The sequence below is a fragment of the Hyla sarda genome, unplaced genomic scaffold (genome assembly GCF_029499605.1).
Source record: "Hyla sarda isolate aHylSar1 unplaced genomic scaffold, aHylSar1.hap1 scaffold_223, whole genome shotgun sequence".
In the NCBI taxonomy this organism is placed as follows: Eukaryota; Metazoa; Chordata; class Amphibia; order Anura; family Hylidae; genus Hyla; species Hyla sarda.
In genome coordinates, this window is record NW_026608906.1 from 53,251 (window position 1) to 80,644 (window position 27,394).

Genomic DNA, 27,394 nt, shown 5'->3' on the forward strand with positions numbered 1-27,394 from the left:
AGCAAGCAGGTAGCAATGAAAGTAGGAATCTTTCTTTTTAACCCTGTAAGGGGGTGGTGCACTGTACCCGAAGATACTGCCATATCGGGTCAATGCATAGGGCGACGGAAGCAAGCTTCGAAATCGGCCCCCGTTCTCAAAAATCCATTTAATATATGGTCCCCAGATAGGGGACGTATCAGATATTAAACTGATAAGAACAACAGATACTACACTTGATCTTAGCCAAAAGGCCGAGAAGCGATAACCGTGAAAGGGGCGGGCCCAACAAGGTCCCCTTCATGGGCACTATCACTGCTTGCTGTCAGGGAGGCTGCCAGACAATTTTCCATGCACACTCTGGGCTGGGGGGCAGTCAACCACCAGTACACACAGCAGAACCTAAACCCATACCATTATTGCTAAGCAGCAAGACAGGGGCCCATTGCACTCCCACGGGGCCTTTTTAAATGCAATCCATAACCCGGATTTGCCAGGAACCCTTCTTACTCCTCCTACTTGCATGTGACACTGGGCTTAGGATCTGCATAGGAAACACACACACAAGCACACACCTACCTTTGTTGCCTGCAGATGCCTCCTTGGCTGTCCCCAAACGGTATCAAACCAACACCCACGGGAAGCTGTAAGCATAGAGGACATGCCTGCACCCCATTGGACTTACCTGTGTGGGTTAAATCCGGGTTATTTGACAACCTATGGCGGTGATGGTTCTGCTCAGGCAGAGCAGTGCTGATGCTCCTCATAAAGCTGTCGCTGCTGTGAAGGTTCTAGGTGACATCACAAATCCCTTTGGTTACATACACAACAAAGCTGGGTTGTTGTTGTTTACACTCTGCAAGGCCTGTGGAAGTGAGTGACATCATAGCACTGTAGTTCTGAGGGTTCAAGATGGATGCAACAATCTCCTGTTGCTTCTATGAAGGCCGTAATAGACGACATCACCAAACAGCTCCATAGTCACATACACAGCAAAGGAGAGATGTTGTTTACACCTAGTGATGTCAGTGGTATTGAGTGACATCACAGCACAGTGCTAAGGCTCCTGGGCCTGGACACAGCAGCGGCTGCAATATCTCAACGGAGAATACGTTTATATCTATGTGTGTGTGTGCGCATATATATATATATATATATATATATATATATATATATATATATATTTCTCCGCCGAAATCACTTTTAAACCCATTTCCACCTTTTTTTCCCTTCTCTTCCTCTTACTTTTTTTTCACGTTTTTTTACGTTTTTCTCCTTTTCGCCTCTTTTCTGGGCGTATTATTCTTCTTTTTCTTCTTTTTTTTCGTCTAATGCATACCCCATCAGTGCAGCAATGCTTATTCAATACCGCCAGCAGATGGAGACACTGGGGGATAATTTTCTAAGGATTTATACTGATTTTTCCTGTCTGAATTTGTCGCACAGAAAGTTGCAGGCCAAATATGTGTGACATTTCTGCGACTTTAGCTTCTAGAGCATTTTTACAACATTATACATAGGTGCTGAATACATAAAAAGCGACTGTTCAGCGACAGACAAGTCGCATCGGCTGAAAGTAGGCCAGAATGTCAGTCCATGTTGGAGCAGGTTTAGATACAGTCTAAAGCATAGATCTCAAAGTCTGTGCACAGAATTTAGCAAGGGCCTCGCACCTTCTGATGCATCAGGTAGGTGCACTATAGCATAGCCTAACCCTCTGTACTTTGGTCTATATTGATGCGGGACATAGACAGCCAGCTGATGACCAATCCATTAGTGCAATGGATGGCTGGAAGCATTTGTCTTTGCCTTTGCAATACCACAGAAGCAATGCATGGTCAATGTACAGCAATGACACACCTGTGTGAACAGCCAGGAGACCCCCCCCCCCCCCCCCCCATGTTATGTTACATAGTTACATAGTTAGTACGGTCGAAAAAAGACATATGTCCATCACGTTCAACCAGGGAATTAAGGGGTAGGGGTGTGGCGCGATATTGGGGAAGGGATGAGATTTTATATTTCTTCATAAGCATTAATCTTATTTTGTCAATTAGGAACATTCAGCACCCACCCGCTATCAAGGCAGCTGCCTATCATGTCATGCCCTACCTGCACAGGTGTGCTGGCTACTCAAATGATCCAATTAAGGAGGCCATTTAGTCAGCAGCAGCAGAAGTCCTGTGCCTGGACGCTCCAACAGGGGCCAGACACAAGCAGAAGCAGAAGCAGCAGAAGCAGCAGAAGCAGCAGCAGCACCACCTTTTGTTTTTTGGCTGCAGCAGCAGCAAGGCCCACAGGGCTGGCTAGCTGGCTAGCCAGCAAGCAGGTAGCAATGAAAGTAGGAATCTTTCTTTTTAACCCTGTAAGGGGGTGGTGCACTGTACCCGAAGATACTGCCATATCGGGTCAATGCATAGGGCGACGGAAGCAAGCTTCGAAATCGGCCCCCGTTCTCAAAAATCCATTTAATATATGGTCCCCAGATAGGGGACGTATCAGATATTAAACTGATAAGAACAGATTTTTTTTTTTATCTAAAGCCGAGGAACGTGCTTTCGATTCACCCAAAGTGCAAGAAAAAGTGCAAACGTGTTACACTAAAAAAACGTGCACAAAGGATGCGGTCTATCGCAAGCCCTTCTCCGATAGGAGAGAGGCCCCCCAACAAACCTTACCCTTCGCCTCCGGACCAAAAGGTACCTGCGAGGTTCCAGGTTCGATGTCCCTTTTCGCCGAAGCTACTAGGGGACCACAAATGCTCCCGGCATCCCCCTTGGCGTTAGCCAAGGTATCTGCCCGCAGAGCCGATTACGGTAGGTACCCTGCAAAAGCAGGAGTACCCGGGGTGTTTGCAGGGAGGTGCGGAACCTAATGGCCACACACACCTCCCCTAGACCGCCAGGAGGGACACCCAGAAGGGCTACCGCATCCTGACCAATCCTGTGAACACACAACACGCAAAAAGTGACACAGTGAGACAAAAAAGAAATAAATAAGTGAATGTGTGCAGATATACTGCCCGGACATCCGGCCGGATCTATAAAAATTTCTCTGATCCTAGCCAGAAGGCCGGGAATCAAGAGGTGAGTGCCACAAGGTGAAGAGATTATGGTGCCCGTGCTTCAACTCAGTGAGTCTATCCTCCCAGTGAGTTTCGGCACCTCGGGGTCACCACTCCCCGAGGCACAAAAGTACCTCGGCTCTAGACCCTCTCAGCCTCATGGCGAGACCCGGAGGGAACAGGTCACATCGGGGCAGCCGTCGAGCTGATTCCTCAGAACCAGCCCCGGAAAGCCCTGGTACACCTGCATCCTCCATGCAGCACCCATCCCCACCAGCCCCATACCGGCGTTACTGTCCACCGGCATGAAAAACTGATAAGAACAGATACTACACTTGATCTTAGCCAAAAGGCCGAGAAGCGATAACCGTGAAAGGGGCGGGCCCAACAAGGTCCCCTTCATGGGCACTATCACTGCTTGCTGTCAGGGAGGCTGCCAGACAATTTTCCATGCACACTCTGGGCTGGGGGGCAGTCAACCAACAGTACACACAGCAGAACCTAAACCCATACCATTATTGCTAAGCAGCAAGACAGGGGCCCATTGCACTCCCACGGGGCCTTTTTAAATGCAATCCATAACCCGGATTTGCCAGGAACCCTTCTTACTCCTCCTACTTGCATGTGACACTGGGCTTAGGATCTGCATAGGAAACACACACACAAGCACACACCTACCTTTGTTGCCTGCAGATGCCTCCTTGGCTGTCCCCAAACGGTATCAAACCAACACCCACGGGAAGCTGTAAGCATAGAGGACATGCCTGCACCCCATTGGACTTACCTGTGTGGGTTAAATCCGGGTTATTTGACAACCTATGGCGGTGATGGTTCTGCTCAGGCAGAGCAGTGCTGATGCTCCTCATAAAGCTGTCGCTGCTGTGAAGGTTCTAGGTGACATCACAAATCCCTTTGTGGTTACATACACAACAAAGCTGGGTTGTTGTTGTTTACACTCTGCAAGGCCTGTGGAAGTGAGTGACATCATAGCACTGTAGTTCTGAGGGTTCAAGATGGATGCAACAATCTCCTGTTGCTTCTATGAAGGCCGTAATAGACGACATCACCAAACAGCTCCATAGTCACATACACAGCAAAGGAGAGATGTTGTTTACACCTAGTGATGTCAGTGGTATTGAGTGACATCACAGCACAGTGCTAAGGCTCCTGGGCCTGGACACAGCAGCGGCTGCAATATCTCAACGGAGAATACGTTTATATCTATGTGTGTGTGTGCGCATATATATATATATATATATATATATATATATATATATATATATTTCTCCGCCGAAATCACTTTTAAACCCATTTCCACCTTTTTTTCCCTTCTCTTCCTCTTACTTTTTTTTCACGTTTTTTTACGTTTTTCTCCTTTTCGCCTCTTTTCTGGGCGTATTATTCTTCTTTTTCTTCTTTTTTTTCGTCTAATGCATACCCCATCAGTGCAGCAATGCTTATTCAATACCACCAGCAGATGGAGACACTGGGGGATAATTTTCTAAGGATTTATACTGATTTTTCCTGTCTGAATTTGTCGCACAGAAAGTTGCAGGCCAAATATGTGTGACATTTCTGCGACTTTAGCTTCTAGAGCATTTTTACAACATTATACATAGGTGCTGAATACATAAAAAGCGACTGTTCAGCGACAGACAAGTCGCATCGGCTGAAAGTAGGCCAGAATGTCAGTCCATGTTGGAGCAGGTTTAGATACAGTCTAAAGCATAGATCTCAAAGTCTGTGCACAGAATTTAGCAAGGGCCTCGCACCTTCTGATGCATCAGGTAGGTGCACAATAGCATAGCCTAACCCTCTGTACTTTGGTCTATATTGATGCGGGACATAGACAGCCAGCTGATGACCAATCCATTAGTGCAATGGATGGCTGGAAGCATTTGTCTTTGCCTTTGCAATACCACAGAAGCAATGCATGGTCAATGTACAGCAATGACACACCTGTGTGAACAGCCAGGAGACCCCCCCCCCCCCCCCCCCATGTTATGTTACATAGTTACATAGTTAGTACGGTCGAAAAAAGACATATGTCCATCACGTTCAACCAGGGAATTAAGGGGTAGGGGTGTGGCGCGATATTGGGGAAGGGATGAGATTTTATATTTCTTCATAAGCATTAATCTTATTTTGTCAATTAGGAACATTCAGCACCCACCCGCTATCAAGGCAGCTGCCTATCATGTCATGCCCTACCTGCACAGGTGTGCTGGCTACTCAAATGATCCAATTAAGGAGGCCATTTAGTCAGCAGCAGCAGAAGTCCTGTGCCTGGACGCTCCAACAGGGGCCAGACACAAGCAGAAGCAGCAGAAGCAGCAGCAGCACCACCTTTTGTTTTTTGGCTGCAGCAGCAGCAAGGCCCACAGGGCTGGCTAGCTGGCTAGCCAGCAAGCAGGTAGCAATGAAAGTAGGAATCTTTCTTTTTAACCCTGTAAGGGGGTGGTGCACTGTACCCGAAGATACTGCCATATCGGGTCAATGCATAGGGCGACGGAAGCAAGCTTCGAAATCGGCCCCCGTTCTCAAAAATCCATTTAATATATGGTCCCCAGATAGGGGACGTATCAGATATTAAACTGATAAGAACAGATACTACACTTGATCTTAGCCAAAAGGCCGAGAAGCGATAACCGTGAAAGGGGCGGGCCCAACAAGGTCCCCTTCATGGGCACTATCACTGCTTGCTGTCAGGGAGGCTGCCAGACAATTTTCCATGCACACTCTGGGCTGGGGGGCAGTCAACCACCAGTACACACAGCAGAACCTAAACCCATACCATTATTGCTAAGCAGCAAGACAGGGGCCCATTGCACTCCCACGGGGCCTTTTTAAATGCAATCCATAACCCGGATTTGCCAGGAACCCTTCTTACTCCTCCTACTTGCATGTGACACTGGGCTTAGGATCTGCATAGGAAACACACACACAAGCACACACCTACCTTTGTTGCCTGCAGATGCCTCCTTGGCTGTCCCCAAACGGTATCAAACCAACACCCACGGGAAGCTGTAAGCATAGAGGACATGCCTGCACCCCATTGGACTTACCTGTGTGGGTTAAATCCGGGTTATTTGACAACCTATGGCGGTGATGGTTCTGCTCAGGCAGAGCAGTGCTGATGCTCCTCATAAAGCTGTCGCTGCTGTGAAGGTTCTAGGTGACATCACAAATCCCTTTGTGGTTACATACACAACAAAGCTGGGTTGTTGTTGTTTACACTCTGCAAGGCCTGTGGAAGTGAGTGACATCATAGCACTGTAGTTCTGAGGGTTCAAGATGGATGCAACAATCTCCTGTTGCTTCTATGAAGGCCGTAATAGACGACATCACCAAACAGCTCCATAGTCACATACACAGCAAAGGAGAGATGTTGTTTACACCTAGTGATGTCAGTGGTATTGAGTGACATCACAGCACAGTGCTAAGGCTCCTGGGCCTGGACACAGCAGCGGCTGCAATATCTCAACGGAGAATACGTTTATATCTATGTGTGTGTGTGCGCATATATATATATATATATATATATATATATATATATATATATATATATATATATTTCTCCGCCGAAATCACTTTTAAACCCATTTCCACCTTTTTTTCCCTTCTCTTCCTCTTACTTTTTTTCACGTTTTTTTACGTTTTTCTCCTTTTCGCCTCTTTTCTGGGCGTATTATTCTTCTTTTTCTTCTTTTTTTTCGTCTAATGCATACCCCATCAGTGCAGCAATGCTTATTCAATACCGCCAGCAGATGGAGACACTGGGGGATAATTTTCTAAGGATTTATACTGATTTTTCCTGTCTGAATTTGTCGCACAGAAAGTTGCAGGCCAAATATGTGTGACATTTCTGCGACTTTAGCTTCTAGAGCATTTTTACAACATTATACATAGGTGCTGAATACATAAAAAGCGACTGTTCAGCGACAGACAAGTCGCATCGGCTGAAAGTAGGCCAGAATGTCAGTCCATGTTGGAGCAGGTTTAGATACAGTCTAAAGCATAGATCTCAAAGTCTGTGCACAGAATTTAGCAAGGGCCTCGCACCTTCTGATGCATCAGGTAGGTGCACAATAGCATAGCCTAACCCTCTGTACTTTGGTCTATATTGATGCGGGACATAGACCAGCCAGCTGATGACCAATCCATTAGTGCAATGGATGGCTGGAAGCATTTGTCTTTGCCTTTGCAATACCACAGAAGCAATGCATGGTCAATGTACAGCAATGACACACCTGTGTGAACAGCCAGGAGACCCCCCCCCCCCCCCCCCCCATGTTATGTTACATAGTTACATAGTTAGTACGGTCGAAAAAAGACATATGTCCATCACGTTCAACCAGGGAATTAAGGGGTAGGGGTGTGGCGCGATATTGGGGAAGGGATGAGATTTTATATTTCTTCATAAGCATTAATCTTATTTTGTCAATTAGGAACATTCAGCACCCACCCGCTATCAAGGCAGCTGCCTATCATGTCATGCCCTACCTGCACAGGTGTGCTGGCTACTCAAATGATCCAATTAAGGAGGCCATTTAGTCAGCAGCAGCAGAAGTCCTGTGCCTGGACGCTCCAACAGGGGCCAGACACAAGCAGAAGCAGCAGAAGCAGCAGCAGCACCACCTTTTGTTTTTTGGCTGCAGCAGCAGCAAGGCCCACAGGGCTGGCTAGCTGGCTAGCCAGCAAGCAGGTAGCAATGAAAGTAGGAATCTTTCTTTTTAACCCTGTAAGGGGGTGGTGCACTGTACCCGAAGATACTGCCATATCGGGTCAATGCATAGGGCGACGGAAGCAAGCTTCGAAATCGGCCCCCGTTCTCAAAAATCCATTTAATATATGGTCCCCAGATAGGGGACGTATCAGATATTAAACTGATAAGAACAGATACTACACTTGATCTTAGCCAAAAGGCCGAGAAGCGATAACCGTGAAAGGGGCGGGCCCAACAAGGTCCCCTTCATGGGCACTATCACTGCTTGCTGTCAGGGAGGCTGCCAGACAATTTTCCATGCACACTCTGGGCTGGGGGGCAGTCAACCACCAGTACACACAGCAGAACCTAAACCCATACCATTATTGCTAAGCAGCAAGACAGGGGCCCATTGCACTCCCACGGGGCCTTTTTAAATGCAATCCATAACCCGGATTTGCCAGGAACCCTTCTTACTCCTCCTACTTGCATGTGACACTGGGCTTAGGATCTGCATAGGAAACACACACACAAGCACACACCTACCTTTGTTGCCTGCAGATGCCTCCTTGGCTGTCCCCAAACGGTATCAAACCAACACCCACGGGAAGCTGTAAGCATAGAGGACATGCCTGCACCCCATTGGACTTACCTGTGTGGGTTAAATCCGGGTTATTTGACAACCTATGGCGGTGATGGTTCTGCTCAGGCAGAGCAGTGCTGATGCTCCTCATAAAGCTGTCGCTGCTGTGAAGGTTCTAGGTGACATCACAAATCCCTTTGGTTACATACACAACAAAGCTGGGTTGTTGTTGTTTACACTCTGCAAGGCCTGTGGAAGTGAGTGACATCATAGCACTGTAGTTCTGAGGGTTCAAGATGGATGCAACAATCTCCTGTTGCTTCTATGAAGGCCGTAATAGACGACATCACCAAACAGCTCCATAGTCACATACACAGCAAAGGAGAGATGTTGTTTACACCTAGTGATGTCAGTGGTATTGAGTGACATCACAGCACAGTGCTAAGGCTCCTGGGCCTGGACACAGCAGCGGCTGCAATATCTCAACGGAGAATACGTTTATATCTATGTGTGTGTGTGCGCATATATATATATATATATATATATATATATATATATTTCTCCGCCGAAATCACTTTTAAACCCATTTCCACCTTTTTTTCCCTTCTCTTCCTCTTACTTTTTTTTCACGTTTTTCTCCTTTTCGCCTCTTTTCTGGGCGTATTATTCTTCTTTTTCTTCTTTTTTTTCGTCTAATGCATACCCCATCAGTGCAGCAATGCTTATTCAATACCGCCAGCAGATGGAGACACTGGGGGATAATTTTCTAAGGATTTATACTGATTTTTCCTGTCTGAATTTGTCGCACAGAAAGTTGCAGGCCAAATATGTGTGACATTTCTGCGACTTTAGCTTCTAGAGCATTTTTACAACATTATACATAGGTGCTGAATACATAAAAAGCGACTGTTCAGCGACAGACAAGTCGCATCGGCTGAAAGTAGGCCAGAATGTCAGTCCATGTTGGAGCAGGTTTAGATACAGTCTAAAGCATAGATCTCAAAGTCTGTGCACAGAATTTAGCAAGGGCCTCGCACCTTCTGATGCATCAGGTAGGTGCACAATAGCATAGCCTAACCCTCTGTACTTTGGTCTATATTGATGCGGGACATAGACAGCCAGCTGATGACCAATCCATTAGTGCAATGGATGGCTGGAAGCATTTGTCTTTGCCTTTGCAATACCACAGAAGCAATGCATGGTCAATGTACAGCAATGACACACCTGTGTGAACAGCCAGGAGACCCCCCCCCCCCCCCCCATGTTATGTTACATAGTTACATAGTTAGTACGGTCGAAAAAAGACATATGTCCATCACGTTCAACCAGGGAATTAAGGGGTAGGGGTGTGGCGCGATATTGGGGAAGGGATGAGATTTTATATTTCTTCATAAGCATTAATCTTATTTTGTCAATTAGGAACATTCAGCACCCACCCGCTATCAAGGCAGCTGCCTATCATGTCATGCCCTACCTGCACAGGTGTGCTGGCTACTCAAATGATCCAATTAAGGAGGCCATTTAGTCAGCAGCAGCAGAAGTCCTGTGCCTGGACGCTCCAACAGGGGCCAGACACAAGCAGAAGCAGAAGCAGCAGAAGCAGCAGCAGCACCACCTTTTGTTTTTTGGCTGCAGCAGCAGCAAGGCCCACAGGGCTGGCTAGCTGGCTAGCCAGCAAGCAGGTAGCAATGAAAGTAGGAATCTTTCTTTTTAACCCTGTAAGGGGGTGGTGCACTGTACCTGAAGATACTGCCATATCGGGTCAATGCATAGGGCGACGGAAGCAAGCTTCGAAATCGGCCCCCGTTCTCAAAAATCCATTTAATATATGGTCCCCAGATAGGGGACGTATCAGATATTAAACTGATAAGAACAGATACTACACTTGATCTTAGCCAAAAGGCCGAGAAGCGATAACCGTGAAAGGGGCGGGCCCAACAAGGTCCCCTTCATGGGCACTATCACTGCTTGCTGTCAGGGAGGCTGCCAGACAATTTTCCATGCACACTCTGGGCTGGGGGGCAGTCAACCACCAGTACACACAGCAGAACCTAAACCCATACCATTATTGCTAAGCAGCAAGACAGGGGCCCATTGCACTCCCACGGGGCCTTTTTAAATGCAATCCATAACCCGGATTTGCCAGGAACCCTTCTTACTCCTCCTACTTGCATGTGACACTGGGCTTAGGATCTGCATAGGAAACACACACACAAGCACACACCTACCTTTGTTGCCTGCAGATGCCTCCTTGGCTGTCCCCAAACGGTATCAAACCAACACCCACGGGAAGCTGTAAGCATAGAGGACATGCCTGCACCCCATTGGACTTACCTGTGTGGGTTAAATCCGGGTTATTTGACAACCTATGGCGGTGATGGTTCTGCTCAGGCAGAGCAGTGCTGATGCTCCTCATAAAGCTGTCGCTGCTGTGAAGGTTCTAGGTGACATCACAAATCCCTTTGGTTACATACACAACAAAGCTGGGTTGTTGTTGTTTACACTCTGCAAGGCCTGTGGAAGTGAGTGACATCATAGCACTGTAGTTCTGAGGGTTCAAGATGGATGCAACAATCTCCTGTTGCTTCTATGAAGGCCGTAATAGACGACATCACCAAACAGCTCCATAGTCACATACACAGCAAAGGAGAGATGTTGTTTACACCTAGTGATGTCAGTGGTATTGAGTGACATCACAGCACAGTGCTAAGGCTCCTGGGCCTGGACACAGCAGCGGCTGCAATATCTCAACGGAGAATACGTTTATATCTATGTGTGTGTGTGCGCATATATATATATATATATATATATATATATATATATTTCTCCGCCGAAATCACTTTTAAACCCATTTCCACCTTTTTTTCCCTTCTCTTCCTCTTACTTTTTTTTCACGTTTTTTTACGTTTTTCTCCTTTTCGCCTCTTTTCTGGGCGTATTATTCTTCTTTTTCTTCTTTTTTTTCGTCTAATGCATACCCCATCAGTGCAGCAATGCTTATTCAATACCGCCAGCAGATGGAGACACTGGGGGATAATTTTCTAAGGATTTATACTGATTTTTCCTGTCTGAATTTGTCGCACAGAAAGTTGCAGGCCAAATATGTGTGACATTTCTGCGACTTTAGCTTCTAGAGCATTTTTACAACATTATACATAGGTGCTGAATACATAAAAAGCGACTGTTCAGCGACAGACAAGTCGCATCGGCTGAAAGTAGGCCAGAATGTCAGTCCATGTTGGAGCAGGTTTAGATACAGTCTAAAGCATAGATCTCAAAGTCTGTGCACAGAATTTAGCAAGGGCCTCGCACCTTCTGATGCATCAGGTAGGTGCACAATAGCATAGCCTAACCCTCTGTACTTTGGTCTATATTGATGCGGGACATAGACAGCCAGCTGATGACCAATCCATTAGTGCAATGGATGGCTGGAAGCATTTGTCTTTGCCTTTGCAATACCACAGAAGCAATGCATGGTCAATGTACAGCAATGACACACCTGTGTGAACAGCCAGGAGACCCCCCCCCCCCCCCATGTTATGTTACATAGTTACATAGTTAGTACGGTCGAAAAAAGACATATGTCCATCACGTTCAACCAGGGAATTAAGGGGTAGGGGTGTGGCGCGATATTGGGGAAGGGATGAGATTTTATATTTCTTCATAAGCATTAATCTTATTTTGTCAATTAGGAACATTCAGCACCCACCCGCTATCAAGGCAGCTGCCTATCATGTCATGCCCTACCTGCACAGGTGTGCTGGCTACTCAAATGATCCAATTAAGGAGGCCATTTAGTCAGCAGCAGCAGAAGTCCTGTGCCTGGACGCTCCAACAGGGGCCAGACACAAGCAGAAGCAGAAGCAGCAGAAGCAGCAGCAGCACCACCTTTTGTTTTTTGGCTGCAGCAGCAGCAAGGCCCACAGGGCTGGCTAGCTGGCTAGCCAGCAAGCAGGTAGCAATGAAAGTAGGAATCTTTCTTTTTAACCCTGTAAGGGGGTGGTGCACTGTACCCGAAGATACTGCCATATCGGGTCAATGCATAGGGCGACGGAAGCAAGCTTCGAAATCGGCCCCCGTTCTCAAAAATCCATTTAATATATGGTCCCCAGATAGGGGACGTATCAGATATTAAACTGATAAGAACAGATACTACACTTGATCTTAGCCAAAAGGCCGAGAAGCGATAACCGTGAAAGGGGCGGGCCCAACAAGGTCCCCTTCATGGGCACTATCACTGCTTGCTGTCAGGGAGGCTGCCAGACAATTTTCCATGCACACTCTGGGCTGGGGGGCAGTCAACCACCAGTACACACAGCAGAACCTAAACCCATACCATTATTGCTAAGCAGCAAGACAGGGGCCCATTGCACTCCCACGGGGCCTTTTTAAATGCAATCCATAACCCGGATTTGCCAGGAACCCTTCTTACTCCTCCTACTTGCATGTGACACTGGGCTTAGGATCTGCATAGGAAACACACACACAAGCACACACCTACCTTTGTTGCCTGCAGATGCCTCCTTGGCTGTCCCCAAACGGTATCAAACCAACACCCACGGGAAGCTGTAAGCATAGAGGACATGCCTGCACCCCATTGGACTTACCTGTGTGGGTTAAATCCGGGTTATTTGACAACCTATGGCGGTGATGGTTCTGCTCAGGCAGAGCAGTGCTGATGCTCCTCATAAAGCTGTCGCTGCTGTGAAGGTTCTAGGTGACATCACAAATCCCTTTGGTTACATACACAACAAAGCTGGGTTGTTGTTGTTTACACTCTGCAAGGCCTGTGGAAGTGAGTGACATCATAGCACTGTAGTTCTGAGGGTTCAAGATGGATGCAACAATCTCCTGTTGCTTCTATGAAGGCCGTAATAGACGACATCACCAAACAGCTCCATAGTCACATACACAGCAAAGGAGAGATGTTGTTTACACCTAGTGATGTCAGTGGTATTGAGTGACATCACAGCACAGTGCTAAGGCTCCTGGGCCTGGACACAGCAGCGGCTGCAATATCTCAACGGAGAATACGTTTATATCTATGTGTGTGTGTGCGCATATATATATATATATATATATATATATATATATATATATATATATATCTCCGCCGAAATCACTTTTAAACCCATTTCCACCTTTTTTTCCCTTCTCTTCCTCTTACTTTTTTTTCACGTTTTTTTACGTTTTTCTCCTTTTCGCCTCTTTTCTGGGCGTATTATTCTTCTTTTTCTTCTTTTTTTTCGTCTAATGCATACCCCATCAGTGCAGCAATGCTTATTCAATACCGCCAGCAGATGGAGACACTGGGGGATAATTTTCTAAGGATTTATACTGATTTTTCCTGTCTGAATTTGTCGCACAGAAAGTTGCAGGCCAAATATGTGTGACATTTCTGCGACTTTAGCTTCTAGAGCATTTTTACAACATTATACATAGGTGCTGAATACATAAAAAGCGACTGTTCAGCGACAGACAAGTCGCATCGGCTGAAAGTAGGCCAGAATGTCAGTCCATGTTGGAGCAGGTTTAGATACAGTCTAAAGCATAGATCTCAAAGTCTGTGCACAGAATTTAGCAAGGGCCTCGCACCTTCTGATGCATCAGGTAGGTGCACAATAGCATAGCCTAACCCTCTGTACTTTGGTCTATATTGATGCGGGACATAGACAGCCAGCTGATGACCAATCCATTAGTGCAATGGATGGCTGGAAGCATTTGTCTTTGCCTTTGCAATACCACAGAAGCAATGCATGGTCAATGTACAGCAATGACACACCTGTGTGAACAGCCAGGAGACCCCCCCCCCCCATGTTATGTTACATAGTTACATAGTTAGTACGGTCGAAAAAAGACATATGTCCATCACGTTCAACCAGGGAATTAAGGGGTAGGGGTGTGGCGCGATATTGGGGAAGGGATGAGATTTTATATTTCTTCATAAGCATTAATCTTATTTTGTCAATTAGGAACATTCAGCACCCACCCGCTATCAAGGCAGCTGCCTATCATGTCATGCCCTACCTGCACAGGTGTGCTGGCTACTCAAATGATCCAATTAAGGAGGCCATTTAGTCAGCAGCAGCAGAAGTCCTGTGCCTGGACGCTCCAACAGGGGCCAGACACAAGCAGAAGCAGAAGCAGCAGAAGCAGCAGCAGCACCACCTTTTGTTTTTTGGCTGCAGCAGCAGCAAGGCCCACAGGGCTGGCTAGCTGGCTAGCCAGCAAGCAGGTAGCAATGAAAGTAGGAATCTTTCTTTTTAACCCTGTAAGGGGGTGGTGCACTGTACCCGAAGATACTGCCATATCGGGTCAATGCATAGGGCGACGGAAGCAAGCTTCGAAATCGGCCCCCGTTCTCAAAAATCCATTTAATATATGGTCCCCAGATAGGGGACGTATCAGATATTAAACTGATAAGAACAGATTTTTTTTTTTAAGTTAGCCCTCAGAACTCACTCAGAGTTCCAAGATCTTATTTGGAACTCAATTTTGTGTTCATCATCAGGTAACATGTTTTTATTTCTTTTCTTAAACACTAATGAAACAAAATAGAACATTTAAAAACAAAATAAGAAACAACATAAAATAGCAAAACCAAACATTACTTTCTAATTAAACAAAACCAAATTAGAAGGTCATCCCCTTCCTCCATGCAAACACCATTAGAAAGTCTATCAGTCCTCGACTGATATTGCCATTTGCTATATCTTTCTTAACTTGAGACGCCAACCAGCCTGGAATTTTATACGTTTCAACAAAACGGTTCATGTCTGCCTTGAAAGAAAAATAGACTTTATCCCGAGCTTCTTCCTCCCGGTTCTTCAAGCCTATCTTTAGATCCATCATATCTTTGTCAAACGTTTTTCTTTCTGCTTCCGACAAATTTTCCAACAAACCACCAAGCACACCAAAATACTGCACTGGCACATAACCTTCCTCCTCTCTCTTCTTCTTCTGCTCTGTAGGTCTTCTAGTTGGAACCTGCTCCACTTCTGGTTCTTTCACTTCAGCTGGTTCCTCTCTGCTTCTTTTTACAGCTTCCTTTTCCTCTGAATTTTTCTCAGACTTTTTCTTAGGACACGAGCCAAGCAGATGGCCCTCCTCACCACACAGATGGCATTTCCTTTTCTTTTGACAATTTTCCACCTCGTGACCCTCCTCTTGACACTTGAAACACCACAAAAACGTGCAATCCTCCTTTCTGTGACCGTACTGTTTACATTTGCGGCAAAAATCTTGCATGCCAGAAAAATACAGATCCCCGTTCACAGAACCAATTTTAAACCGTCCTGGGGGGATCACTAACTTGCCATCTGCCATTTTAAATTTCACATGGAACCTCCACTTGGTGGTCCATAGTCCATATTGATTAAATACCTTGCCTTTAGGCAGAACACTGTCACAGAATCGAGACAAAAAGGTAACGATATCCTCCTCCGAAGTATATGGGCTATACATCCTTATAGTCACCAATCGTTCTCTACGTGGGAAATGTGGAACTATCTCCACCCCTTCCAAAACCGGACATACCTTCTTTTGCTGCAATATGTTCCAAAATGACTCATAGTCCTCTTCAGAAGCCAGCACCACGTCGTAGTATCCACTTCTGGGAAACTCAAGCATGGATAGGATTTGCTCCCTCTTGACTTCCAGCAACTTAAACAGCACTTCTTCCACGACAAAGACAAGGCCTCTTTCCTTCTTCCGGACATCGAGCAGGGAAATACGAACTCCATTCCGTAGTCTCGCAAAAGGCGGCACGCCTTCCGAAGAAAAACCGCAATCTTCCTCCATGTCCATGATGTCCAGACACCTCCCCCACCGAAGTAGGTAGGTGGGGATCGCCTCCCGTTGTCTGGGGACTAAGCCGGCTCCCTGATAGCAGCAGGGGGGTGAAGTCCCTCCGTTAAGAAGGACGATCCCCCCAGGCAAAGGAGCCGGGTACCCCAGACACCCTCTGGCCAGACCAAGTGAGCAGAACTACACTTGATCTTAGCCAAAAGGCCGAGAAGCGATAACCGTGAAAGGGGCGGGCCCAACAAGGTCCCCTTCATGGGCACTATCACTGCTTGCTGTCAGGGAGGCTGCCAGACAATTTTCCATGCACACTCTGGGCTGGGGGGCAGTCAACCACCAGTACACACAGCAGAACCTAAACCCATACCATTATTGCTAAGCAGCAAGACAGGGGCCCATTGCACTCCCACGGGGCCTTTTTAAATGCAATCCATAACCCGGATTTGCCAGGAACCCTTCTTACTCCTCCTACTTGCATGTGACACTGGGCTTAGGATCTGCATAGGAAACACACACACAAGCACACACCTACCTTTGTTGCCTGCAGATGCCTCCTTGGCTGTCCCCAAACGGTATCAAACCAACACCCACGGGAAGCTGTAAGCATAGAGGACATGCCTGCACCCCATTGGACTTACCTGTGTGGGTTAAATCCGGGTTATTTGACAACCTATGGCGGTGATGGTTCTGCTCAGGCAGAGCAGTGCTGATGCTCCTCATAAAGCTGTCGCTGCTGTGAAGGTTCTAGGTGACATCACAAATCCCTTTGGTTACATACACAACAAAGCTGGGTTGTTGTTGTTTACACTCTGCAAGGCCTGTGGAAGTGAGTGACATCATAGCACTGTAGTTCTGAGGGTTCAAGATGGATGCAACAATCTCCTGTTGCTTCTATGAAGGCCGTAATAGACGACATCACCAAACAGCTCCATAGTCACATACACAGCAAAGGAGAGATGTTGTTTACACCTAGTGATGTCAGTGGTATTGAGTGACATCACAGCACAGTGCTAAGGCTCCTGGGCCTGGACACAGCAGCGGCTGCAATATCTCAACGGAGAATACGTTTATATCTATGTGTGTGTGTGCGCATATATATATATATATATATATATATATATATATATATATATATATTTCTCCGCCGAAATCACTTTTAAACCCATTTCCACCTTTTTTTCCCTTCTCTTCCTCTTACTTTTTTTTCACGTTTTTTTACGTTTTTCTCCTTTTCGCCTCTTTTCTGGGCGTATTATTCTTCTTTTTCTTCTTTTTTTTCGTCTAATGCATACCCCATCAGTGCAGCAATGCTTATTCAATACCGCCAGCAGATGGAGACACTGGGGGATAATTTTCTAAGGATTTATACTGATTTTTCCTGTCTGAATTTGTCGCACAGAAAGTTGCAGGCCAAATATGTGTGACATTTCTGCGACTTTAGCTTCTAGAGCATTTTTACAACATTATACATAGGTGCTGAATACATAAAAAGCGACTGTTCAGCGACAGACAAGTCGCATCGGCTGAAAGTAGGCCAGAATGTCAGTCCATGTTGGAGCAGGTTTAGATACAGTCTAAAGCATAGATCTCAAAGTCTGTGCACAGAATTTAGCAAGGGCCTCGCACCTTCTGATGCATCAGGTAGGTGCACAATAGCATAGCCTAACCCTCTGTACTTTGGTCTATATTGATGCGGGACATAGACAGCCAGCTGATGACCAATCCATTAGTGCAATGGATGGCTGGAAGCATTTGTCTTTGCCTTTGCAATACCACAGAAGCAATGCATGGTCAATGTACAGCAATGACACACCTGTGTGAACAGCCAGGAGACCCCCCCCCCCCCCCCCCCATGTTATGTTACATAGTTACATAGTTAGTACGGTCGAAAAAAGACATATGTGTCCATCACGTTCAACCAGGGAATTAAGGGGTAGGGGTGTGGCGCGATATTGGGGAAGGGATGAGATTTTATATTTCTTCATAAGCATTAATCTTATTTTGTCAATTAGGAACATTCAGCACCCACCCGCTATCAAGGCAGCTGCCTATCATGTCATGCCCTACCTGCACAGGTGTGCTGGCTACTCAAATGATCCAATTAAGGAGGCCATTTAGTCAGCAGCAGCAGAAGTCCTGTGCCTGGACGCTCCAACAGGGGCCAGACACAAGCAGAAGCAGAAGCAGCAGAAGCAGCAGCAGCACCACCACCTTTTGTTTTTTGGCTGCAGCAGCAGCAAGGCCCACAGGGCTGGCTAGCTGGCTAGCCAGCAAGCAGGTAGCAATGAAAGTAGGAATCTTTCTTTTTAACCCTGTAAGGGGGTGGTGCACTGTACCCGAAGATACTGCCATATCGGGTCAATGCATAGGGCGACGGAAGCAAGCTTCGAAATCGGCCCCCGTTCTCAAAAATCCATTTAATATATGGTCCCCAGATAGGGGACGTATCAGATATTAAACTGATAAGAACAGATACTACACTTGATCTTAGCCAAAAGGCCGAGAAGCGATAACCGTGAAAGGGGCGGGCCCAACAAGGTCCCCTTCATGGGCACTATCACTGCTTGCTGTCAGGGAGGCTGCCAGACAATTTTCCATGCACACTCTGGGCTGGGGGGCAGTCAACCACCAGTACACACAGCAGAACCTAAACCCATACCATTATTGCTAAGCAGCAAGACAGGGGCCCATTGCACTCCCACGGGGCCTTTTTAAATGCAATCCATAACCCGGATTTGCCAGGAACCCTTCTTACTCCTCCTACTTGCATGTGACACTGGGCTTAGGATCTGCATAGGAAACACACACACAAGCACACACCTACCTTTGTTGCCTGCAGATGCCTCCTTGGCTGTCCCCAAACGGTATCAAACCAACACCCACGGGAAGCTGTAAGCATAGAGGACATGCCTGCACCCCATTGGACTTACCTGTGTGGGTTAAATCCGGGTTATTTGACAACCTATGGCGGTGATGGTTCTGCTCAGGCAGAGCAGTGCTGATGCTCCTCATAAAGCTGTCGCTGCTGTGAAGGTTCTAGGTGACATCACAAATCCCTTTGGTTACATACACAACAAAGCTGGGTTGTTGTTGTTTACACTCTGCAAGGCCTGTGGAAGTGAGTGACATCATAGCACTGTAGTTCTGAGGGTTCAAGATGGATGCAACAATCTCCTGTTGCTTCTATGAAGGCCGTAATAGACGACATCACCAAACAGCTCCATAGTCACATACACAGCAAAGGAGAGATGTTGTTTACACCTAGTGATGTCAGTGGTATTGAGTGACATCACAGCACAGTGCTAAGGCTCCTGGGCCTGGACACAGCAGCGGCTGCAATATCTCAACGGAGAATACGTTTATATCTATGTGTGTGTGTGCGCATATATATATATATATATATATATATATATATATATATATATATATTTCTCCGCCGAAATCACTTTTAAACCCATTTCCACCTTTTTTTCCCTTCTCTTCCTCTTACTTTTTTTTCACGTTTTTTTACGTTTTTCTCCTTTTCGCCTCTTTTCTGGGCGTATTATTCTTCTTTTTCTTCTTTTTTTTCGTCTAATGCATACCCCATCAGTGCAGCAATGCTTATTCAATACCGCCAGCAGATGGAGACACTGGGGGATAATTTTCTAAGGATTTATACTGATTTTTCCTGTCTGAATTTGTCGCACAGAAAGTTGCAGGCCAAATATGTGTGACATTTCTGCGACTTTAGCTTCTAGAGCATTTTTACAACATTATACATAGGTGCTGAATACATAAAAAGCGACTGTTCAGCGACAGACAAGTCGCATCGGCTGAAAGTAGGCCAGAATGTCAGTCCATGTTGGAGCAGGTTTAGATACAGTCTAAAGCATAGATCTCAAAGTCTGTGCACAGAATTTAGCAAGGGCCTCGCACCTTCTGATGCATCAGGTAGGTGCACAATAGCATAGCCTAACCCTCTGTACTTTGGTCTATATTGATGCGGGACATAGACAGCCAGCTGATGACCAATCCATTAGTGCAATGGATGGCTGGAAGCATTTGTCTTTGCCTTTGCAATACCACAGAAGCAATGCATGGTCAATGTACAGCAATGACACACCTGTGTGAACAGCCAGGAGACCCCCCCCCCCCCCCCCCATGTTATGTTACATAGTTACATAGTTAGTACGGTCGAAAAAAGACATATGTCCATCACGTTCAACCAGGGAATTAAGGGGTAGGGGTGTGGCGCGATATTGGGGAAGGGATGAGATTTTATATTTCTTCATAAGCATTAATCTTATTTTGTCAATTAGGAACATTCAGCACCCACCCGCTATCAAGGCAGCTGCCTATCATGTCATGCCCTACCTGCACAGGTGTGCTGGCTACTCAAATGATCCAATTAAGGAGGCCATTTAGTCAGCAGCAGCAGAAGTCCTGTGCCTGGACGCTCCAACAGGGGCCAGACACAAGCAGAAGCAGAAGCAGCAGAAGCAGCAGCAGCACCACCTTTTGTTTTTTGGCTGCAGCAGCAGCAAGGCCCACAGGGCTGGCTAGCTGGCTAGCCAGCAAGCAGGTAGCAATGAAAGTAGGAATCTTTCTTTTTAACCCTGTAAGGGGGTGGTGCACTGTACCCGAAGATACTGCCATATCGGGTCAATGCATAGGGCGACGGAAGCAAGCTTCGAAATCGGCCCCCGTTCTCAAAAATCCATTTAATATATGGTCCCCAGATAGGGGACGTATCAGATATTAAACTGATAAGAACAGATACTACACTTGATCTTAGCCAAAAGGCCGAGAAGCGATAACCGTGAAAGGGGCGGGCCCAACAAGGTCCCCTTCATGGGCACTATCACTGCTTGCTGTCAGGGAGGCTGCCAGACAATTTTCCATGCACACTCTGGGCTGGGGGGCAGTCAACCACCAGTACACACAGCAGAACCTAAACCCATACCATTATTGCTAAGCAGCAAGACAGGGGCCCATTGCACTCCCACGGGGCCTTTTTAAATGCAATCCATAACCCGGATTTGCCAGGAACCCTTCTTACTCCTCCTACTTGCATGTGACACTGGGCTTAGGATCTGCATAGGAAACACACACACAAGCACACACCTACTGTTGCCTGCAGATGCCTCCTTGGCTGTCCCCAAACGGTATCAAACCAACACCCACGGGAAGCTGTAAGCATAGAGGACATGCCTGCACCCCATTGGACTTACCTGTGTGGGTTAAATCCGGGTTATTTGACAACCTATGGCGGTGATGGTTCTGCTCAGGCAGAGCAGTGCTGATGCTCCTCATAAAGCTGTCGCTGCTGTGAAGGTTCTAGGTGACATCACAAATCCCTTTGGTTACATACACAACAAAGCTGGGTTGTTGTTGTTTACACTCTGCAAGGCCTGTGGAAGTGAGTGACATCATAGCACTGTAGTTCTGAGGGTTCAAGATGGATGCAACAATCTCCTGTTGCTTCTATGAAGGCCGTAATAGACGACATCACCAAACAGCTCCATAGTCACATACACAGCAAAGGAGAGATGTTGTTTACACCTAGTGATGTCAGTGGTATTGAGTGACATCACAGCACAGTGCTAAGGCTCCTGGGCCTGGACACAGCAGCGGCTGCAATATCTCAACGGAGAATACGTTTATATCTATGTGTGTGTGTGCGCATATATATATATATATATATATATATATATATATATATATATATATTTCTCCGCCGAAATCACTTTTAAACCCATTTCCACCTTTTTTTCCCTTCTCTTCCTCTTACTTTTTTTTCACGTTTTTTTACGTTTTTCTCCTTTTCGCCTCTTTTCTGGGCGTATTATTCTTCTTTTTCTTCTTTTTTTTCGTCTAATGCATACCCCATCAGTGCAGCAATGCTTATTCAATACCGCCAGCAGATGGAGACACTGGGGGATAATTTTCTAAGGATTTATACTGATTTTTCCTGTCTGAATTTGTCGCACAGAAAGTTGCAGGCCAAATATGTGTGACATTTCTGCGACTTTAGCTTCTAGAGCATTTTTACAACATTATACATAGGTGCTGAATACATAAAAAGCGACTGTTCAGCGACAGACAAGTCGCATCGGCTGAAAGTAGGCCAGAATGTCAGTCCATGTTGGAGCAGGTTTAGATACAGTCTAAAGCATAGATCTCAAAGTCTGTGCACAGAATTTAGCAAGGGCCTCGCACCTTCTGATGCATCAGGTAGGTGCACAATAGCATAGCCTAACCCTCTGTACTTTGGTCTATATTGATGCGGGACATAGACAGCCAGCTGATGACCAATCCATTAGTGCAATGGATGGCTGGAAGCATTTGTCTTTGCCTTTGCAATACCACAGAAGCAATGCATGGTCAATGTACAGCAATGACACACCTGTGTGAACAGCCAGGAGACCCCCCCCCCCCCCCCCCATGTTATGTTACATAGTTACATAGTTAGTACGGTCGAAAAAAGACATATGTCCATCACGTTCAACCAGGGAATTAAGGGGTAGGGGTGTGGCGCGATATTGGGGAAGGGATGAGATTTTATATTTCTTCATAAGCATTAATCTTATTTTGTCAATTAGGAACATTCAGCACCCACCCGCTATCAAGGCAGCTGCCTATCATGTCATGCCCTACCTGCACAGGTGTGCTGGCTACTCAAATGATCCAATTAAGGAGGCCATTTAGTCAGCAGCAGCAGAAGTCCTGTGCCTGGACGCTCCAACAGGGGCCAGACACAAGCAGAAGCAGAAGCAGCAGAAGCAGCAGCAGCACCACCTTTTGTTTTTTGGCTGCAGCAGCAGCAAGGCCCACAGGGCTGGCTAGCTGGCTAGCCAGCAAGCAGGTAGCAATGAAAGTAGGAATCTTTCTTTTTAACCCTGTAAGGGGGTGGTGCACTGTACCCGAAGATACTGCCATATCGGGTCAATGCATAGGGCGACGGAAGCAAGCTTCGAAATCGGCCCCCGTTCTCAAAAATCCATTTAATATATGGTCCCCAGATAGGGGACGTATCAGATATTAAACTGATAAGAACAGATACTACACTTGATCTTAGCCAAAAGGCCGAGAAGCGATAACCGTGAAAGGGGCGGGCCCAACAAGGTCCCCTTCATGGGCACTATCACTGCTTGCTGTCAGGGAGGCTGCCAGACAATTTTCCATGCACACTCTGGGCTGGGGGGCAGTCAACCACCAGTACACACAGCAGAACCTAAACCCATACCATTATTGCTAAGCAGCAAGACAGGGGCCCATTGCACTCCCACGGGGCCTTTTTAAATGCAATCCATAACCCGGATTTGCCAGGAACCCTTCTTACTCCTCCTACTTGCATGTGACACTGGGCTTAGGATCTGCATAGGAAACACACACACAAGCACACACCTACCTTTGTTGCCTGCAGATGCCTCCTTGGCTGTCCCCAAACGGTATCAAACCAACACCCACGGGAAGCTGTAAGCATAGAGGACATGCCTGCACCCCATTGGACTTACCTGTGTGGGTTAAATCCGGGTTATTTGACAACCTATGGCGGTGATGGTTCTGCTCAGGCAGAGCAGTGCTGATGCTCCTCATAAAGCTGTCGCTGCTGTGAAGGTTCTAGGTGACATCACAAATCCCTTTGGTTACATACACAACAAAGCTGGGTTGTTGTTGTTTACACTCTGCAAGGCCTGTGGAAGTGAGTGACATCATAGCACTGTAGTTCTGAGGGTTCAAGATGGATGCAACAATCTCCTGTTGCTTCTATGAAGGCCGTAATAGACGACATCACCAAACAGCTCCATAGTCACATACACAGCAAAGGAGAGATGTTGTTTACACCTAGTGATGTCAGTGGTATTGAGTGACATCACAGCACAGTGCTAAGGCTCCTGGGCCTGGACACAGCAGCGGCTGCAATATCTCAACGGAGAATACGTTTATATCTATGTGTGTGTGTGCGCATATATATATATATATATATATATATATATATATATATATATATATATATTTCTCCGCCGAAATCACTTTTAAACCCATTTCCACCTTTTTTTCCCTTCTCTTCCTCTTACTTTTTTTTCACGTTTTTTTACGTTTTTCTCCTTTTCGCCTCTTTTCTGGGCGTATTATTCTTCTTTTTCTTCTTTTTTTTCGTCTAATGCATACCCCATCAGTGCAGCAATGCTTATTCAATACCGCCAGCAGATGGAGACACTGGGGGATAATTTTCTAAGGATTTATACTGATTTTTCCTGTCTGAATTTGTCGCACAGAAAGTTGCAGGCCAAATATGTGTGACATTTCTGCGACTTTAGCTTCTAGAGCATTTTTACAACATTATACATAGGTGCTGAATACATAAAAAGCGACTGTTCAGCGACAGACAAGTCGCATCGGCTGAAAGTAGGCCAGAATGTCAGTCCATGTTGGAGCAGGTTTAGATACAGTCTAAAGCATAGATCTCAAAGTCTGTGCACAGAATTTAGCAAGGGCCTCGCACCTTCTGATGCATCAGGTAGGTGCACAATAGCATAGCCTAACCCTCTGTACTTTGGTCTATATTGATGCGGGACATAGACAGCCAGCTGATGACCAATCCATTAGTGCAATGGATGGCTGGAAGCATTTGTCTTTGCCTTTGCAATACCACAGAAGCAATGCATGGTCAATGTACAGCAATGACACACCTGTGTGAACAGCCAGGAGACCCCCCCCCCCCCCCCCCCCCATGTTATGTTACATAGTTACATAGTTAGTACGGTCGAAAAAAGACATATGTCCATCACGTTCAACCAGGGAATTAAGGGGTAGGGGTGTGGCGCGATATTGGGGAAGGGATGAGATTTTATATTTCTTCATAAGCATTAATCTTATTTTGTCAATTAGGAACATTCAGCACCCACCCGCTATCAAGGCAGCTGCCTATCATGTCATGCCCTACCTGCACAGGTGTGCTGGCTACTCAAATGATCCAATTAAGGAGGCCATTTAGTCAGCAGCAGCAGAAGTCCTGTGCCTGGACGCTCCAACAGGGGCCAGACACAAGCAGAAGCAGCAGAAGCAGCAGCAGCACCACCTTTTGTTTTTTGGCTGCAGCAGCAGCAAGGCCCACAGGGCTGGCTAGCTGGCTAGCCAGCAAGCAGGTAGCAATGAAAGTAGGAATCTTTCTTTTTAACCCTGTAAGGGGGTGGTGCACTGTACCCGAAGATACTGCCATATCGGGTCAATGCATAGGGCGACGGAAGCAAGCTTCGAAATCGGCCCCCGTTCTCAAAAATCCATTTAATATATGGTCCCCAGATAGGGGACGTATCAGATATTAAACTGATAAGAACAGATACTACACTTGATCTTAGCCAAAAGGCCGAGAAGCGATAACCGTGAAAGGGGCGGGCCCAACAAGGTCCCCTTCATGGGCACTATCACTGCTTGCTGTCAGGGAGGCTGCCAGACAATTTTCCATGCACACTCTGGGCTGGGGGGCAGTCAACCACCAGTACACACAGCAGAACCTAAACCCATACCATTATTGCTAAGCAGCAAGACAGGGGCCCATTGCACTCCCACGGGGCCTTTTTAAATGCAATCCATAACCCGGATTTGCCAGGAACCCTTCTTACTCCTCCTACTTGCATGTGACACTGGGCTTAGGATCTGCATAGGAAACACACACACAAGCACACACCTACCTTTGTTGCCTGCAGATGCCTCCTTGGCTGTCCCCAAACGGTATCAAACCAACACCCACGGGAAGCTGTAAGCATAGAGGACATGCCTGCACCCCATTGGACTTACCTGTGTGGGTTAAATCCGGGTTATTTGACAACCTATGGCGGTGATGGTTCTGCTCAGGCAGAGCAGTGCTGATGCTCCTCATAAAGCTGTCGCTGCTGTGAAGGTTCTAGGTGACATCACAAATCCCTTTGGTTACATACACAACAAAGCTGGGTTGTTGTTGTTTACACTCTGCAAGGCCTGTGGAAGTGAGTGACATCATAGCACTGTAGTTCTGAGGGTTCAAGATGGATGCAACAATCTCCTGTTGCTTCTATGAAGGCCGTAATAGACGACATCACCAAACAGCTCCATAGTCACATACACAGCAAAGGAGAGATGTTGTTTACACCTAGTGATGTCAGTGGTATTGAGTGACATCACAGCACAGTGCTAAGGCTCCTGGGCCTGGACACAGCAGCGGCTGCAATATCTCAACGGAGAATACGTTTATATCTATGTGTGTGTGTGCGCATATATATATATATATATATATATATATATATATATATATATATATTTCTCCGCCGAAATCACTTTTAAACCCATTTCCACCTTTTTTTCCCTTCTCTTCCTCTTACTTTTTTTTCACGTTTTTTTACGTTTTTCTCCTTTTCGCCTCTTTTCTGGGCGTATTATTCTTCTTTTTCTTCTTTTTTTTCGTCTAATGCATACCCCATCAGTGCAGCAATGCTTATTCAATACCGCCAGCAGATGGAGACACTGGGGGATAATTTTCTAAGGATTTATACTGATTTTTCCTGTCTGAATTTGTCGCACAGAAAGTTGCAGGCCAAATATGTGTGACATTTCTGCGACTTTAGCTTCTAGAGCATTTTTACAACATTATACATAGGTGCTGAATACATAAAAAGCGACTGTTCAGCGACAGACAAGTCGCATCGGCTGAAAGTAGGCCAGAATGTCAGTCCATGTTGGAGCAGGTTTAGATACAGTCTAAAGCATAGATCTCAAAGTCTGTGCACAGAATTTAGCAAGGGCCTCGCACCTTCTGATGCATCAGGTAGGTGCACAATAGCATAGCCTAACCCTCTGTACTTTGGTCTATATTGATGCGGGACATAGACAGCCAGCTGATGACCAATCCATTAGTGCAATGGATGGCTGGAAGCATTTGTCTTTGCCTTTGCAATACCACAGAAGCAATGCATGGTCAATGTACAGCAATGACACACCTGTGTGAACAGCCAGGAGACCCCCCCCCCCCCCCCCCATGTTATGTTACATAGTTACATAGTTAGTACGGTCGAAAAAAGACATATGTCCATCACGTTCAACCAGGGAATTAAGGGGTAGGGGTGTGGCGCGATATTGGGGAAGGGATGAGATTTTATATTTCTTCATAAGCATTAATCTTATTTTGTCAATTAGGAACATTCAGCACCCACCCGCTATCAAGGCAGCTGCCTATCATGTCATGCCCTACCTGCACAGGTGTGCTGGCTACTCAAATGATCCAATTAAGGAGGCCATT

The 27,394-nt window shown here is 46.3% G+C and overlaps 12 non-coding genes across 12 annotated transcripts; all 12 read right to left on the reverse strand.

Annotated features, from left to right (window-relative positions):
• Nucleotides 1-51: 51 nt before the first annotated feature.
• LOC130321030 (U2 spliceosomal RNA) lies at nucleotides 52-245 on the reverse strand. Its single transcript, XR_008866834.1, has one exon. It is a non-coding gene; the product is annotated as a U2 spliceosomal RNA (small nuclear RNA).
• A 2,105-nt stretch (nucleotides 246-2,350) lies between these two features.
• LOC130321045 (U2 spliceosomal RNA) lies at nucleotides 2,351-2,534 on the reverse strand. Its single transcript, XR_008866844.1, has one exon. It is a non-coding gene; the product is annotated as a U2 spliceosomal RNA (small nuclear RNA).
• A 686-nt stretch (nucleotides 2,535-3,220) lies between these two features.
• Nucleotides 3,221-3,408, reverse strand: LOC130321074 (U2 spliceosomal RNA). The gene has a single exon (XR_008866861.1). It is a non-coding gene; the product is annotated as a U2 spliceosomal RNA (small nuclear RNA).
• A 2,090-nt stretch (nucleotides 3,409-5,498) lies between these two features.
• LOC130321027 (U2 spliceosomal RNA) lies at nucleotides 5,499-5,689 on the reverse strand. The gene has a single exon (XR_008866831.1). It is a non-coding gene; the product is annotated as a U2 spliceosomal RNA (small nuclear RNA).
• A 2,101-nt stretch (nucleotides 5,690-7,790) lies between these two features.
• On the reverse strand, nucleotides 7,791-7,981 carry LOC130321039 (U2 spliceosomal RNA). The gene has a single exon (XR_008866840.1). It is a non-coding gene; the product is annotated as a U2 spliceosomal RNA (small nuclear RNA).
• A 2,074-nt stretch (nucleotides 7,982-10,055) lies between these two features.
• On the reverse strand, nucleotides 10,056-10,246 carry LOC130321025 (U2 spliceosomal RNA). The gene has a single exon (XR_008866829.1). It is a non-coding gene; the product is annotated as a U2 spliceosomal RNA (small nuclear RNA).
• A 2,082-nt stretch (nucleotides 10,247-12,328) lies between these two features.
• LOC130321051 (U2 spliceosomal RNA) lies at nucleotides 12,329-12,519 on the reverse strand. Its single transcript, XR_008866848.1, has one exon. It is a non-coding gene; the product is annotated as a U2 spliceosomal RNA (small nuclear RNA).
• A 2,089-nt stretch (nucleotides 12,520-14,608) lies between these two features.
• LOC130321046 (U2 spliceosomal RNA) lies at nucleotides 14,609-14,801 on the reverse strand. Its single transcript, XR_008866845.1, has one exon. It is a non-coding gene; the product is annotated as a U2 spliceosomal RNA (small nuclear RNA).
• A 3,653-nt stretch (nucleotides 14,802-18,454) lies between these two features.
• On the reverse strand, nucleotides 18,455-18,645 carry LOC130321064 (U2 spliceosomal RNA). Its single transcript, XR_008866859.1, has one exon. It is a non-coding gene; the product is annotated as a U2 spliceosomal RNA (small nuclear RNA).
• A 2,095-nt stretch (nucleotides 18,646-20,740) lies between these two features.
• Nucleotides 20,741-20,931, reverse strand: LOC130321077 (U2 spliceosomal RNA). Its single transcript, XR_008866863.1, has one exon. It is a non-coding gene; the product is annotated as a U2 spliceosomal RNA (small nuclear RNA).
• A 2,092-nt stretch (nucleotides 20,932-23,023) lies between these two features.
• On the reverse strand, nucleotides 23,024-23,214 carry LOC130321083 (U2 spliceosomal RNA). Its single transcript, XR_008866864.1, has one exon. It is a non-coding gene; the product is annotated as a U2 spliceosomal RNA (small nuclear RNA).
• Nucleotides 23,215-25,310: 2,096 nt separating this feature from the next.
• On the reverse strand, nucleotides 25,311-25,501 carry LOC130321084 (U2 spliceosomal RNA). The gene has a single exon (XR_008866865.1). It is a non-coding gene; the product is annotated as a U2 spliceosomal RNA (small nuclear RNA).
• Between the last annotated feature and the right edge of the window lie 1,893 nt (nucleotides 25,502-27,394).